The sequence below is a fragment of the Euphorbia lathyris genome, chromosome 2, assembly GCF_963576675.1.
Source record: "Euphorbia lathyris chromosome 2, ddEupLath1.1, whole genome shotgun sequence".
Lineage (NCBI taxonomy): Eukaryota > Viridiplantae > Streptophyta > Magnoliopsida > Malpighiales > Euphorbiaceae > Euphorbia > Euphorbia lathyris.
In genome coordinates, this window is record NC_088911.1 from 105,376,528 (window position 1) to 105,393,996 (window position 17,469).

At 33.0% G+C, this 17,469-nt stretch overlaps 1 long non-coding RNA gene across 1 annotated transcript; it reads left to right on the top strand.

Moving 5' to 3' along the window:
* The first annotated feature begins 11,045 nt into the window (after positions 1 to 11,045).
* LOC136220892 (uncharacterized) lies at positions 11,046 to 11,925 on the top strand. Its single transcript, XR_010684758.1, has 2 exons — positions 11,046 to 11,128; positions 11,275 to 11,925. It is a non-coding gene; the product is annotated as an uncharacterized lncRNA (long non-coding RNA).
* The last annotated feature ends 5,544 nt before the right edge of the window (positions 11,926 to 17,469 follow it).

Consider the following 17,469-nt stretch of genomic DNA (forward strand, 5'->3'; position numbering starts at 1 on the left):
GCACCAATTGCATAATAATTCGTTCTAAAAAAAGGATTTCATGTTTTTTATAATTTAATAATAGAATTTGAGATTAATATTTATAAATTCGGTGGATTTTTTAAATTTTTTTTGTCTAATCCGTACAAAAAGACAGTATATTTTTTATTTTTTTATTTTTTTCACATCTCAACTAATGTTTGTGATTTGTTACTGATAAAATGACACACGTATGAAGTGTAGATAACAAGATTCATGACCGAGAAGACAGTTTGATGAATTATTTCTCAAATTGACCCAATTTATTAATGTTAGGGGTAAAATTGCTCTTGGCTTCCAACTTTAGGGGTAAAATTGCACAATTTTAGACGTTAGGGGTAAAATTGCTCCTGGCCCAAAACGTTAGGGGTATTTTTGCACCTTTATCCTTAAATTATAGTGTAAAATCATAATATGTAGAGAATAATGACATATTAAGAATTAAGTTTGTTGATATGACTTAGTTGTAATTTTGTACATATTCATGTATTTGATCCTATGAAAACGATTTAGTTTAGAGGAAATTACATACGGTTTTAAAATTTATTTTACAATTAATTATCCACTATTTTTTAATATTGCTTTAATCTTGTAATATCAAAATCTAATGTAATTATTTTTAGTTTTATCAATTTTAAAGGGTGTTCGCTATAGTTACTTTGTTTTTTAGAAAGTACTGTTACTTGGTGTGGTTTTCACCATTGGATTAATTTTATGCTCTATCATCCAATGGTGAAAACCACACCAAGTAACGGTACTTTGTAAAAAACAAAGTAACCATAGCGGGCACCATTTTAAAGTTATCTAAAATTAAATTGCTAATTTTTTATTCAAATTCCCTACTATAAAGGGTTTGCGGTTTTGTATAAAAGTAGTTTATAATTTTGAAAATCTAACAATTTTCAAATTTTGTTGATAAATGTTGGCCATGTGTAATAAAATAATAAATTCTTGTTAATTTATAGATAAGTTACCAAAATAGTTTCTTTCTTTTTGAGAAACATTACTGTAATTTTGATAACGGACTTTTCTGGTAAAGAGAGTTTTGGGATAAAAAGAGCGGTTTTGACCAACTTTAGCGGTTTGACCACTGAAACCGCTGATTGAAGTGTTTGGGAGAGAGTTTTGGGATGAAAACGCTAATTTAGAAAAAGCTCATTTTAGGAGCTTTTTCAATTAGCATTTTGCAATATTAAAATTAATGGACTTTTTTAACCCTACTTTTAGTTTGCATGTCCTAAAATTAAAAAAAAAAATGTTCTTATTCGTCTTTTTGCAGAAACCGCTATTATCAATCAACTAATTTTAACCAAACAGATCTACACAAACAGCTAGTCAAATCAGTTAATGTAATCAGCTAACAGCTAATTCTCAAACAGGGCCATCATTTTAGTTTTTTTTTTTTTTTAAGACGTCATTTTAGTTTCAGTATTTGTGAAATGGAACTTAATGAAATTTGCCACTTAAAATATACAAAATTTGTTAACCCACATCTATAATTGCAATAACTTCATAAATGTTAAGGTTAAAATAATATTATTTTGTATGTTAGATTATATTAACACTTTTCTATAAAGTAGCTTTTACTAAAATACAATTAAAACAAAAAAAATCTTTCTAAAATATTAAACACAGATGTCTTCTATGATTACTTTATACTAAATTCATCCAAGAGGTTTTTTGGTTCAAGAATGAAAATAAGAATAAGTTATTATTATTCTTATTGTTTTTTATGGCTAATTACTTTGATTAGTTGTAAATATTGGCGATGTCCTTACAAACCAGACTCTAAATTGGAGCTGGACAATCCTCCATAAAATAAAATGGGAAATCTAAATCACTAATACATGATACTAAAGAATGGACTAAACAGTTACATTTTCTACGCACAAAAAGAAAACAAAGATGATTTAAACAGAAAGAGAAACTCCAGATTCTCTCGTCTGTCATTCTCCCAACTACTTCCTACTTGCTCAACTGTCACACCCGACCCTAGACGACCTCAATCGGCATCGGACGTGAAATAGGAAGATCATAATCAATACTTGAGAGTCTCCAAATTATCCAACGCCATTATATTACAATTAAATTACCAAAGTTCTAACCATAATTCTCACAATAAGCAGCCAACTTCCAAACCCCGCCTAAACGGTCGGTAACCTTCTATATATCATGTACTTTCTCACCTAAAAACATTAAAACATTTAAAAAGGTGAGACAAAAATCTCAGTAAGAAACTATCAGCTACAAAAACTAACTTTACTTAACATAGCTACACATATACATTGATAAAGAGATTTAATCAAAACCTTATAAAATATACTCAAAACTTAAGTTCATATATAGTCAAAGTAGTAAACCATAAAAATATATAATCTTGTATCCATTCTTGAGTTCAAAACCTTATAAAATATTATAATCAAATAAGCGTTTTATCAAACCAAATCGTAATCAATCAAACGTAAAACCTTATATCAAAATCAATCATATCGTAAAACATAATCCAAATGAACTTAAAACATTGTATCCATCCTCGAGTTTCTCCCCTTAAGTATCAATCCATAACCACATATATAATCGAGACGTCTCTTAACATTGCCTATCCCATATGGTATTACCCGACACTTCTTTGCCATACCCAATAGGTCTTTCAAACTGTGTACACAGGCCATGTCCCTCACTGAACATGGTCTTCAAATATGGAACCACCGATCCGGATAGCTCTCGATGGATATAAAATCATAAAATCATAACGTGCTCAAATATCCTTTCACAATCAAATTCCAAATTATTTCATAACCAAAAATCATTTGGCTACAATTAGCCATTTTGTATCATAAAAATCATATTTGGACTTCAATCCAAAATAATAACAATAATAACCGCAACCGATTTCTCAATCCAAAAACAATTCGTAATAAATCATCAAATTCATTTTGTTCAATATATATATATATATATATATATATATATATATTATATATATATATTGAAACCAAAAACATATATGTATATATGTAAATCAACCAAATTAAGCCTTAAATCAACATAATCAAGTAAAATCTGAAATTCACATAGAAGCATAATCAATAGCTTCATTTGAACCATAATTTCACAATAAAAAGCAAAATCGTGAAAAACCCCAATTTACAAAATTCCTGCATAACCTTAAAATATCACTTTTTTGAAAATTCTTTGATTATATATATATCCATATACATAAAACTCAAAATATAGTTGATAGTTACTTACTTTGGCTCTAAATTGAGGAAAATATACCCGATCGATTCTTTTCTAAATTCTGTCTAAGCCATTTCCCTCCAAACGTTGCCGAAACTCAAAAACTCTTTGGCTAGGACTTAGATCTATGTATAAGGATGTTATGTTTTAAATTTCGAATGATTCGGACGGTCGAATCTCCGTGAATCAAAGAAACGGTGGAGAAACGGTTCAGGAACGATAAAAATCACGAAGAACAGATAAAGAAGAACATATAAAAGAAAAGAAGATATATTCGCACCCGACCCCACCTCTTGGCAGGTTTGGGATTTATATCCAAATCTGTCAAATTACAGGTTTGGTCCTCCATTTTTATATAATCTTTTAAAATTTACCATAAACTTTTAATTTACATATAAACTCATCACATTAACTCCAAACTTTCCCTATAGCACCAAATAAAAATCACCCACCTAATAATTATAATATATATTACTATCAAGGTATAAATTCTAGAAATTTAGATCCGGATGTGACATCAACCCTCCTTCATATGTTGTTGCTACCACCATCACTTTATTCCTTTGTCTATGTTTTCTTTATTTTTCTCATTTCGAGTCTTCTAATCAGATTTCGTTAGAAGTGGAACCTCCTCATGTATCTATATTTTAGTTTTAGTTTTAGTTTTTATTTGCATTTTTGCATTTTTTTTGTTGGTTTTGAATCTATATTTCTTGTAGAAATTTTTTTTTCCGTCAGATCTATATATGTTAGCTATACTTTCATTTTTACTTTTTTCGGTATTAGCAAGAGCGAAAAAGATTCATCTTGTCTATAGATCTATAGATCTGCATGGTTGCAATGATTCAAATCCGAATGTCCGAAAAAATCTAAATAATGGAAAATAGATTGCAGCGATTTTTCTACGGGATTCTCATAAAAACTTATGAGAATGATATGATTTAGATCTTTGTTGTTTTATTTGTACATTTTATGGTTTTTATTGCTTTTTATAATTTTTTTCTTTCCAATGTATACAACATTTTATTATTCTTAATTTTCTTATTGTATTTATATTGTTTAATCTATTTTTTCCCACCATATAAGCTTAAGCTAAAGTTAGAATCTCTCCCTTTTGAGGAGCAAAATCGCCGACCCACTTAAACCCTAAAACCCCGAGTTCGCGCAGCAAGCAGCTATGGAGAAACTAACAGATACCATTCACAGCATTACACTAGAAGATGAAGCAGCCGCAGGATTGATCTTGCAGAACGAAGACATACCGCCGCCACCTCGCCCGACGTCCTGGAGCCTAATAGGGTCGTTTGTCACGACTCGAAGCATCAAAACCCACTTTATGAAAAACGTCCTTACCGACCTATGGAGCCCCTCCAGAGGAATCTGTGTGATGGAACTCGGTCCAAATTCCTATCAATTTGAGTTCTATCATCCCCTTTAATGTGACAGAGTACTGAAGGGAGGGCCCTGGACTTTCGAGCAGCAACTGCTGTTATTGGCGCCACTAGAGCAGAATCAGGAGACGAAATCAATAGAACTATACAGTACGGATTTCTGGGTACAGGTACACGACATCCCTCTTGGTTTTATGTCGGAGAGAGTAGCGGTTTATATTGGGAATTTTCTTGGAAGCTTCGTAGAATCCGACCCAAATAATTTTACTGGAATTGGAAGAACTTATATGCAAATAAGGACAACAGTAAATGTGTTTCAACCTCTAAAAAGGAAGCTGAAGATTTGTAAAGCAGGTGGAGAGTTTCACTGGGTCTGCTTTCGATACGAACGATTGCCGACCTTTTGCTTTTTCTGTGGTTTGATTGGTCATTCGGATAAATTTTGTGAGCACCTGCTTGATGTTCCTGACCCAGATAAAGCGAAGAGGGCTTATTCTATTTCTCTCAGAGCATTAACATGGAGAGCGGCACAACAGTTAAAATCAAAGTATTTACTGTCAAGTCCCCCGAAAGTGCAGGACCTATCAATTACTGCTCAAATTTCAAAGAACGGTAATCTAAGAGCTACTTCAATCCAAATGTTTCACACTGGCAGTACAGAAACGGATACCAGCTTGGGGGGAATCACTATCCCTGAAACAAAGAAAAGAAGGCAGGAGGATCCAACTAATCAAAGCACTGATATGGATGAGGAGCTGCTGGAACCTTCAAACCAGAGCAAAGGAGAGAACCAATCCGCACACACAATGAATGATCAAGAGGTGGGTCCTGATGTCCAGGCCCGCCAGGGACTATGAGCACTCTAAGTTGGAACTATCGAGGGGCGGGCAATCCTCGAACAGTTCGAATGCTGAAGGACTTAGTGTCCAAAACGAAGCCCGAATTTGTGTTTTTAAGTGAGGTTAAATGTAGTCAGTTAAAAGTGGAAGCAATAAGGAAGAAACTAGGATACGAGGGGGTCTTCACAGTGGAAGTCGTCAACTACGGGGGAGGACTAGCCCTCTTTTGGAAACAAAAAGGCTCAGTCAAATTACTCCGCTCCTCGCGGAGTTTCATCGATGTTGAAATAAGCCTTCAAGGTCTGGCCCCATGGAGACTAACGGGTTATTATGGCTATCCGGAAAGAACTCGAAGACAGGAATCATGGGACCTAATTCAGCACCTATCAACACTCTCCCACCTTCCGTGGATTATCATCGGGGATTTTAATGATATACGATCCCAAACAGAAAATTCGGGTGGAGCAAGACATAACCCGGCACTATTGAGAGGGTTTAATTCAGCAATTGAAGTTAGTGGCTTAACTGATATCAGAATGATGGGTTATCCTTTTACCTGGGAAAGGGGTCGGGAAGCTGGCAATCTAATTGAAGAACGGCTGGATAGAGCGCTTGCAAACACATCTTGGAGAAACAGATTCACAGAGGCAAAGCTAATAAATGAGGAGGTCACCTGTTCGGATCATACGACCCTTTTCTTATCACTACGGCAGAATATGGAACCTATACGACGCTGTTTCAGATTTGAAAATGCGTGGTTACTTGAAAGTGATTGTAAAGACAAAGTTATCTCAAGCTGGCAGGAAGAAAGCGAAATGCCCCTTCTGAATAGGCTGAAGTTATGTGGTGCAGAACTGATATGTTGGGGCGACAGGCTTAAAACTCAGCACAGAATGAGAACAGAAGCTTGTAAGACAGTCATCCGCAGATCAAAAACCAGAAATGACGCAGAATCGGTTCAGGAGTATAAATCAGCGAAAGAGGAATTAGACACACTACTGTTGCAGAATGAAAACTATTGGGGACAGCGTGCAAAACAGTTATGGCTAAAAGGGGGAGACCTAAACTCAAATTATTTCCACAAAGCGGCAACTGCAAGGAGAAAGAAGAACTCCCTGAGTAGACTAAAAGGCGAGGATGGTGAGTGGTGCGATTGGGGGTCATGACTCGAAGAAACCTTATCCAGTTACTTCAATAGAATTTTCACCTCCGAGCAGAGCTTCTCTGATCCTATTCTGTCTAAAATCTCCTGCAAGATAACTGTCGAAGACAACGTCGACCTGTTAAGACCGTTCAGCCCTGATGAAGTAAAAGCAGCGGTCTTCTCAATGCACCCGGAGAAGAGCCCGGGGCCAAACGGTTTTAATCCGTGTTTCTACCAAAAATTTTGGGGTGTTGTGGGTGATAAGGTGACAGAATCGTGTTTACAGTGGCTTAACTCCGGAAAAATCCCCGATGAAATAAATGAGACAACACTGGTTCTTATCCCAAAGAAATCACTCCCAGAGTTTGCTTCTGATCTGCGTCCAATTGCACTATGCAATGTGATATACAAGATCCTTTCAAAAATCCTGGCAAACAGACTCAAGGTAGTCCTCCCAAAGATAATAGCGGAACAGCAGAGCGCCTTCATCCCAGGAAGACTGATAACGGATAATGTGATGATGGCTTTTGAGGTAAATCACTTTCTAAACAGGAAAACCCAAGGAAAAGTTGGCTACGCTTCACTGAAACTAGACATGGCTAAAGCATACGACAGAGTATAGTGGGTTTTTCTGGAAAAAATGATGCTTAAGTTAGGCTTCTCTCCTGTATGGGTCCAGTTAATCATGCAATGTGTCAATAAAGCTAAGTACAATATTGATAACAAGGGAGAAACTTCTGATCGTAGCTCATCCCTGTGGGGGCGTCGTTGGGTTCGACGGGGGAAACTCCGATGCCAAAGTCAGTAGAGAATATGAAGAATAAACTGTATTGACAAAGCTTAGAGAATATAGAAAAGTCTGAGTACCTTGATAGCCTAGAATGGTAGGCTATATATAGTTGAGAAGTTCGTAACCTCTAGGTAATTAGAAAGTCCCCATTAATGCTCATTTAATGGCGGTTACAAGTTACTCTTAACCTGGCGGGTAAGACAGTTAATGATCCATTTAATGATCCTTTATGGCCGAGCCGGCGGCCAGCCGTTACCAAGGTGAATGGAGAGATTCGCCTTAGAGATCCGCCAGCGGATCTCTTAGAGCTAGTCTAGGGAGATCCGCCAGCTGACTTCCTTTGCTACGTGGCATACTTAAAGGCAGATATCTCTTTTGGTCCTCATGATAATATCTCGATGTTATCAAATATTGTCAACGGAACACATACAGTTGGTCCTATCATCCCCCAGAGAGGATTAAGGCAGGGTGACCCAATCTCACCCTACCTATTCCTAATTTGTGCAGAGGGCCTATCAGCATCCCTATCAGATCTAGAAGCAAGCGGTAGGATTCATGGTTGCACGGTGGCACCACAGGCACCAGCGGTAACCCACCTTTTCTTTGCAGATGACAGATATTTATTTTTCAGAGCAACCATGATAGAATGTGAAGCTATAAGACAATGCCTCAAACAGTACGAGGAAGCCTCAGGTCAGAAAATCAATCTCAACAAATCATCCCTCCATTTTAGCAAGAATGTACCAACAGACGTAAAGGTGAGCATCGGAGCCAATCTAAATGTGGGAATAGTTCAGAGTCCGGGTAAGTATCTTGGGCTTCCTTCCTTAATTGGCAGAAATAAAAGAGAAGTGTTTGATTATATCGAGACAATGGTCAGGAAAAGAATAAGCAGCTGGAAGACTAGATTCTTGTCTAAAGCGGGAAAGGAAATATTAATTAAATCTGTTCTACAGTCATTGCCTTCCTATATAATGAGTATGTTCCTTATACCGAATACACTTTGCGACGATCTTGAAAAACTCTTAAACTCCTTCTGGTGGGGATCCGAGGATGGAAACGGGAAAAAGATACACTGGAGGTCTTGGGATAAACTCTGCGAGCCAAAACAACAGGGCGGAATGGGTTTCAAAAAATTGCACAGATTTAATATCGCTTTTCTGGCAAAACAAGCTTGGCGTATGCTGGTCTATCCAAATTCTATGGTTGCTAGAATATTCAAAGCCCGCTATTTTCCCCATACCTCCATACTAGAGGCCGAAATCAAAGCCAACCCAAGTTATGTTTGGAGAAGCATAGTAGCTGCACTTCCTTTACTAAAATCGCAGAGCCGAATACTTATTGGGTCAGGGAAGGAAGTAAATATATGGAATGACCCCTGGCTGCCTGATGACATTAACCCCTACATTGATAGTATCGCACCCCCGGGAGGAGAGGATGACAAAGTGGCATCGCTAAGAGTTAGCCCGCAAGGAGAATGGGATCAGGCTAAATTACACGCACTCCTATCGAACAGAGACAGAATGCAAGTTGCAAAAGTCGTGTTGAGTCAGAGGGAAGTTAAGGATAGATGGTCATGGAAGCTGGAGAGGAACGGAACCTATTCAGTTAGAAGTGGGTACAGGTTCTTGCAATACGATCAAGCTAGTAGCCAGGGGGATGGCACATTAGATATCTGGGCCACTATATGGAATTCTCACGTCCCACCAAAGGTCAGGCACCTAATGTGGAGAGCAATAGCTCGTTGCCTACCCACAAAGGTTGAGCTGTCTAAAAAACATGTTGAAACGAATCTGAACTGCCCAAGGTGCAATGCGGGCGACGAAACCATATTCCACGCGCTGGTAGCCTGTCCAGAAGCCCGTCAGGTATGGCGATTATTAAATCACGGTAACTTATGCAGCAGTGCTGAAAATATTGGTGAGTTCTGGAGCTTCATTAAAAATAAGTTTAATAAGAATACAGTGGAGATGACAGCAATGTTATGATGGGCGATTTGGAACGACAGGAATAATGTCGTGTGGGAAGGAAAACGTCAACCACCGGCGATTACATTCAGTAGTGCGGAAGCGTTTTTATCGCGATGGCAGCTCGCTCAAATGACAGCAAACGCAGGCCGTCCGGTGGAAACTGGTCAGGTATGGCAACGCCCGGAACAAGATACTGTTAAGCTAAATATGGATGCAGCACTATTTGCAGGTTCAGGTAGAGCGGGGTTTGGCTTTGTAGTTCGGAATGATAGGGGCGACTTCATTGCAGCCAGTAACGGACAGCTCGGGTTCTGTCAGGACCCGCTGATTGCAGAGGCAATGAGTTGCCGGGAAGCGCTCAGTTGGTTGAAGAAGGAGGAGTTGCACATTGTTCATCTGGAAACGGATTCTCAGCTCATGGTACTAGCAGTCACTGGGACCAGCGAACTAGTTTCCCCTTTTGGCATTATAGTTGAAGACTGTAAAGCTCTGTTTAATGAGCTAGGTATTTTATCATTCTCCTTTGTGAGAAGGTCAGCGAATAAGATAGCTCACTTACTAGCTAGGGCTTCGAGTTCTGAGTCTGACAGTGGGGTATGGAGACATAACCCCCTGGAGTTTATCTGTAATGCTTTAACTTCTGATAATCAATAAAGAGTATTTACTTTGCTGTCAAAAAAAAAAAATATATTGTTTAATCTAATGAAATGTAAAATAAAAATAATATAAAACTCGTTGGGAACTTCTTTAAATTTGTCTATAATAAAATTTATGATAAAATTTCAAATATTCAAACATTTTCTACATATTCACATAATCTAAAAATAACAAGCAAAAATAAATAATATGGAATATAACGATAAAAAGGTACATAAAAAAATAAAGCTTAATAATTTGTTTAAAAAGTTTAATTGACGAGTAAATTATTTCAATGGTACCTGAATTATATCCTGATTCACACTTTGGTATCTAAATTATATTTTGTCCCAAAAATATACCTTAACCGGACAATTTAGTACGTCTAGCCAGTCACTAACCGGTCAACCCAAATTTTGACTAAATTTTCTCTTTCTTAGGTGCTGTTTGATAAAACTGAAAATTAAGTGCTGAAAAAATAAATACTGAATTTTAAGTGCTGAAAATATTGACGATTTCAATTTTAAAAAAATATTAGTTGATAATGTTTAACTTAAAATGATAAGTTAAATATTTTGACTTATCAAAATAAGTGGTTTTTGACTTAATTAACTAATTTAAGTGGTGCAAAAACAATCGTTATCAAACGCACTTAAATTAAATAAGTACTTAACATTTTAATTTAAGCAATTAAGTGGTTTATTAAACAATGGCTTAGGTGCTGTTTGATAAAACTTAAAATTAAGTGCTGAAAAAATAAGTATTGAATTTTAAGTGCCGAATAATATAAGTGATCAAAATATTAAATGATATAATTATTATAAAAATATTAGTTGATAATGTTTAGTTTAAAATGTTAAGTTAAATATTTTGACTTATGAAAATAAGTGTTTTTTTAACTTAATTTACTAATTTAAATAGTAGAGAAATAATTATTATCAAACGCACTTAAATTAAATAAGGTTTTAATATTTTAATTTAAGTTATTAGGTGGGTTATAAAAAACAAGGCCTTAGTTTATTCTCTCCCACCTCTCTTTCATCTTTCCTCTCTCTCTCTTCGGGGGTCTTGATGATTGGCTTCATGCCTCACCTCCTTGGGTATGTCTTCAAAGCTGTAATCTTCTCCCTTTTCTTTGTGAACTCTTAAATTAATAGATGAACATAGATTGAAGCATTTGCATTTAATTTTTATTTCAAATTTCAAGAGATAGTTCCTTCAAATACTGGTAATGTTCTTGGTGCAGAAGGCAATGGACCTGCCAAAAAATGGCTGGCTCCAGGAACCCTACAGGTGGAGAATGGAAACGACCCTTCAATTCCTCAACCACGACTTGATAATGGACCAGGAGATTCACAAAGTGGAGTCTAGGGCATGGAGCAGCGATGAACAAACGGCCGATTTAGGATTTGAGCTTTCGATTGAGTGAAATTGAGTCTAGGTCCTTGGAGCAGCGATAAACAAACGGCGATTCAGAATTTGAATCGGATTTGCATCGTCTGGGTTCCTTTGAAGGTTCTTCTTTTTTTCCTGGGTTTCATAGAAAGTCTTCCATTTCCTGGGTTTCATCTTGCTATTTTTTATCCTTTTTTTTTTCTAGATTTTGATTTGTATTTTTAGGTTTTTGTTTTTTTTTGATTTTACAGAGAACAACCTAAAAAATAACAAAGAGAGGAAAGAATTGGAAAGGGAGTAAAAGAGAAAAACCGAATTTCTAAAACTGGATGGATTTTGATTTACTGAAATGAAAATGAATTTTGATTTTGAGAGTGAGAAAAAATTGAAGAGACAGTGAATGAAATCGTGGAGAGAGAGAATGAATGAAATGGGAAGAAGGGTAAAATTGTATTTACATACCGATATTTAAATTAAATTGTACACATCATTGTTTTTAATAGTTAACCTGTTATAGCAGGTCATGTCTGGTCATATAAAGTTCGAATATATTTTTGAGACAAAATATAATTTAGGTACCAAAGTGTGAATTAGGGTATAGTTAAAGTACCATTGATGTAATTTACTCTTTAATTGACCCCTAAACTTTTAAAGTGTTTTGATAACTCTTTCAACTTGCATAGAATTCATGCATAGCTCATTCAAATTGCGTAAAATGTAATTAATTAATAATCACTCTTTTGTTACCAAAAAAACGTATGTTACATGCAGAAGGCGTGTTGCAAGCATCTTGGAAAATTAAAACGACCAAAGTCGAGGTATATGGTTCTAATATTAGAGATGATAAGTTTTGCAATTGAGTAAGTAGGAATTTCCTTTTTAATATATTTTAATATATTTTGTAAATTATGTACTAACATTTTAAGGTCTATGTAACATTGATTAATTGATTATATTTTAAGTAAGTCGAGGAGTTATTAGAACATTTTGAACAAATTGATTGGGCAATTGAATTTTTTTTTTTAAAGTTCATGAAGCAAATTAAATTTTTGGATAAGTTCAAAACAGGGATGGATGATGCTATTAAAAAAATGATCCTTTACCTAAAAACATATGAATAGGAATTATATTTATTTCAATAAAAAAAAAAGGAATTATATTTATACTTTAATCAATATAGATAATTTAATTAATAATATATCAAAAACATTAAATATATTTAAAAAATGTCACAGTTATGTAGTTATGAATTTCTGATCTTTTGGCATTGATAACGTGATTTGTTTTAAAAAAGTTGACAGTTTTTTTAATTGATAAAATTCAAATTATTTTCTTGTAGATATTTTTTAAAAATTGAATGTGGATGTAAATTTTCCTAAACATAATAATGCAACTACATCATTTAGATTAGAATACTATTTTATAGTTGGGTCAAATACATGAATGAATATCATAATTAAGTATAAAATTACAACTAAGTCATATTATCAAATTTAATTTTTAATATGTCATTATTCTCTATATATTATGATTTTACACCATAATTTAAAAAATCTAGACTCCAATTCATAAATCACATTAAAAAATATATTCTAGATTTATAATTTATAAATTCTAATCCTTAAAATATATTAAAAATACTGATTTTACTAGTTTAACATAATCAAATTGTTAGACTATGCTTACTTTGTTTTTAACAAAGTAAGCCTTACTTTGTTTTTTCCATCATTGGATGGTGATGAACTTTGACAAAGTAATCTCATCTAATGGTAGAAAAAACAAAGTAAGTCTAACTTTGTATAGAAGGCACCTATAATCCAATATTATGACTTGATATAGTTGTAAATAGTTGTTGAAAGATGAATTTCTGTGTAATTTTCCCTTTATAGTTTTTTTTTTTTTGATGAACATACTTACTTCATTAGATGAAAAGAGTACAAATACAATCAGAAAACCACAAGGAATAAAATCCTAACAAAACCACAAAGGGATAAAATTGACTACAAAGAGCATGAAAAATCCATAAAAGGTATAAAAAATACAAAAAACAATGAAACATATACTTCTTGGAAATCAAAATCTGTAGAACAGCAACTGCAATCCGATCTTCATCATTCAGATCCTTTCGAATATTCGGATCAGAGTCCTTTCTTTTGTTGCAACCACATAGATCTATTGATCCACGTATAAAATAAATCGTTTCCGCACTTGCTAAATCCGAAAAAGATATAAATAAAAGAATGATTGGGAGGAGATACAATTCAGACATAGAGATCTGCAAAAATATATGGATATTGAATAAGAAAAACAAAAAAAAACCACAATCTAACCCGGTTGGAGGAGGAAGAAGGAAATCCTTCTTCCTCCTCAAAGTAGATCCGCTTTGATTTAGAAAGAGGAGAATAAGAATAATGGAAGTTTTTTTTCCAGAGAAACTACAGAGAAAATGAATTTTCCCTTTACAGTTGATCTAGCCCATTCAAAAGGGTTTCAACTTTGGGCTTTTTAAATAAAAACTATAATTCATTATAAAATTACACCTAACTCATACTATTAAAATTAATTTATTAAAGTATAATTTTTTATTATAATTTTAAACTAATTTTTAAAATATATTCAAAACAATTAGTTTAACATAATTTAAATTAGTAATGATCAATAATTATAGATAAATTTTTAAAAATGAATTTCTATGTAGATTTCCCTTTTAACTTCTAATAAAAGAAAAAATTAGGTTTGAGGGTTTAAAACTCCATTGAAACTGACTCCATATGGTAACTCAAATTACATGAAAAATCATATGCTATGAAAAATTTATGGTTTGTCAAATCTTATTTTAAATTTTGTCAGTAGAAAAGTTATCAATAACTATTTATTTTGAAGAATGTTAAAAAATGGTGGTTATCTTTTAGTGTATGGCATTTCTAAAATAAAAATGAATCTATTTGATATAATATAAATAAAAATTATCAATTTAATTAAAGTCAAAATATCATTATCACAGGTGATGTTTATGTAATTCACCCCTTATAAAATTGTTAATATTAGAGTATCAATTAAGGCATAAAGCCCAAATTAGCCTTCAAACTATACATTCAAAATTAATTAGATCCTCATTCTTTCAAAATAGCTAATCAACCCCTATTATGTTTTTAAATCACCAATCAAGTCCCTATTATAGTTTTAAATCACCAATCAATCCCCTCTCATCAAATACCCTTCTCATTTAATATTATTTTAAGGGTTTATGGGATCACATAAGTAAAATAAAAAAATAAATACAAATTGTTCAACTCTTAATTTTGATAAATGCAAAATTTTGATTCCAGGAAATTTTTTCATGGAGATTTTTGATTCTGGAAAATTTTGCTTTTATTTGGCAACAATATAAAAAAAAAACAACCAACAAATTGTGTCAAGAGATTTAATTCCAGGAATAGAATGTGGAAGTTGATTTCCTTATTCCCTATCCAAATTAATAATGGCTAAATTACATCTATGACCGCTGAACTTTATTCATTTTAATATTATAGCTATTGAACTTAATTTTTAATGATATGGCCACTGAATTTTATATTTTTTTTAACATCAGTGGTTACTCAACAGCCGTTGACGGTCTCAAAAAAAAATCGAAGGAATTTTAATTCTTGAAAATCTTCGTTTTGAAATCATTTAGGTGTTGTTTGATTAGAAGAGAGAAAATGAATTTTTAAAACGAGAAAGCTCCAATAAAGGTGATTTTGGAAAATAAAAAATGTAGTTTCATGGTAAATGTCGTTCTGAACAACTTTAATTATTGAATAGTTTCATTTTAAAGTCGTTAATGACCATTTTTAGAAGTTAGTTAAAATTAAGTAGTTGCCGGTGTTAAAAGAGTGTAAAGTTGAATGATGATACTATTAAGAATTGAAGTTCAGTGGCTACTAAAGTTCAGTGGTCATAGATGTAATTTACCTAATTAATAATCTAATAACCATTGTTTCGACTTCCTTGGTCCCACAAATCTAAAATAATATTAAGTGGGAATGGTATTTGATGAGAGGGGTTGATTGGTGATTTAAAACCATAATTGATTGGCTATTTTGAAAGAATGAGGATTTAATTGATTTTGAATGTATAGTTTGAGGGTTAATTTGGACTTTATGCCATCAATTAATGTTGGATATGAATTACTAATAAAAAAAGATTAATAGGATAAACTAGGCTTGTAAATGAGGTAGGACGAGGATTGCATTAACTATCATCGATCACTGGTCTATTGGGAATTCTCCATCTCTATCTCCAAATTACAAATGGAGAAAATTTGGCTACCATTTCCGTCCCGCGGGAAATCCCCATCACCGTTTAAGTTTTTTACTTTTTTCTTGTAAAACATCAATTTGTAGTATATAAAATTTTTTTAAGTCATAAACTGCTATTTCAAGGACATATAAAATCATAAACTACTAGACATAAAAAAAAATTAACTAAACAATTACAAACAAAAATTCAAAGGATAAAATAAAAATAAGTCCAAAATAAATTATATATATATATATAATTTTTTTCTATGTTCGGGTATTTAGGGCCCGTTTGTTTTACCTACTGTATGCTGTTGTTGTTTGTTGTTTGCTGTTACGGTTTGCTATTTACTGTTACCGTTTGTTGTCGCTGTTACGATTTACTGTTTGCTGTTTGCTGTTTGAAAATGATGCTTTTCCAAAAAGCAGAGATTCTCTGCTTTTGAAAAGGTTGCTTTTCCAAAAAGCAGAGATTCTCTGCTTTTGTAAAAGGCTGCTTTTCGGGTGTAAAAGACAAACAGGAGATCACTAACCAAACACTCAATACTGCTTTTCAGATAAAAAAAGCAAACAGGATGTCACTAACCAAACACCTAAAACTCTCTTTTTTAAAGTGAAAAGGTAAAAAAGAGCATGAAAAGGAGCAAACAAACACCCCCTAATCGGGGATCCTCATTGGGAACACTTGTAACCATCTCCGCCTCGTCTCTAACTGTCTGGGACAATATATAAACCATCCCGGCTCCTCCATTCTCATCGGAACGAGTCTCCAATGGAGATGGATAATCCCCAACTAATTGACTGCGTTAGGATAAACTGAAAATTGCAAGATTAGAATATATAATTTGCTAAATCTTTTTTGAAGCAAATATAATTTGCCAAATCTTAGATGTTACTATCGGAAAGCATGCATATGAATAATGGACCATAAAACCTTACACGTTTCCCTTTAAAAAATAGAAAAATTTAACACGTGAACGGGTTAAATAATTCAAACACAAGTCAATTAAATAATTATATGTACTTTGTTTATAATCATATACTAGTCGAAAACCCGTGCGATGCACGGGGTATGAAACTTTTATATAATTTAGATAAATAAATAAATTGATATATTTACTTTTAAATAATTTCATATCATGCTATGAAAAAAATTTATATTATGTATATTTGAAATTAATATATACTTATTTTTTAATGATAATTCAAATTAAATTAATTTTAAAAATAATTGACTAAAGATGAATGATTTATTTATTTTTACAAAATTCAATGATTTGTACTTTTTAGGAATTTTAATACATTTTCATATTCCAAATATTCTGTGAAACAATAATAATAAAATAACAGATTAATTAAGAAATATATTAGAATATAATAAAAAACCAAAAATTGAATTAAACTATAATTAAAATTAAATATTATATTTACGATACAAAAGAATTATAATATAGGTTAAACAAAAATTGAATTAAACTACAATTAAAATTAAATATTATATCTACGATACAAAAGAATTACAATCTATCTTAAAATGGAAGCAACATGATATGAAATTAAATACTTTTCTAATGTTGCATATGAAGAAACTTTATCAATTCAATATGTTACATATAAAAAAATAAAATTCGTTAGAATTAGTCACAAATTCATCTTGATGATAATTATTTTGGTTGATGGAATTTCATGATCACCAAGTATTCGAGTTCAATTATTCATTCTGCTACAATAACCCAATATATCTAATTGAATCAGTTTAAGATGAT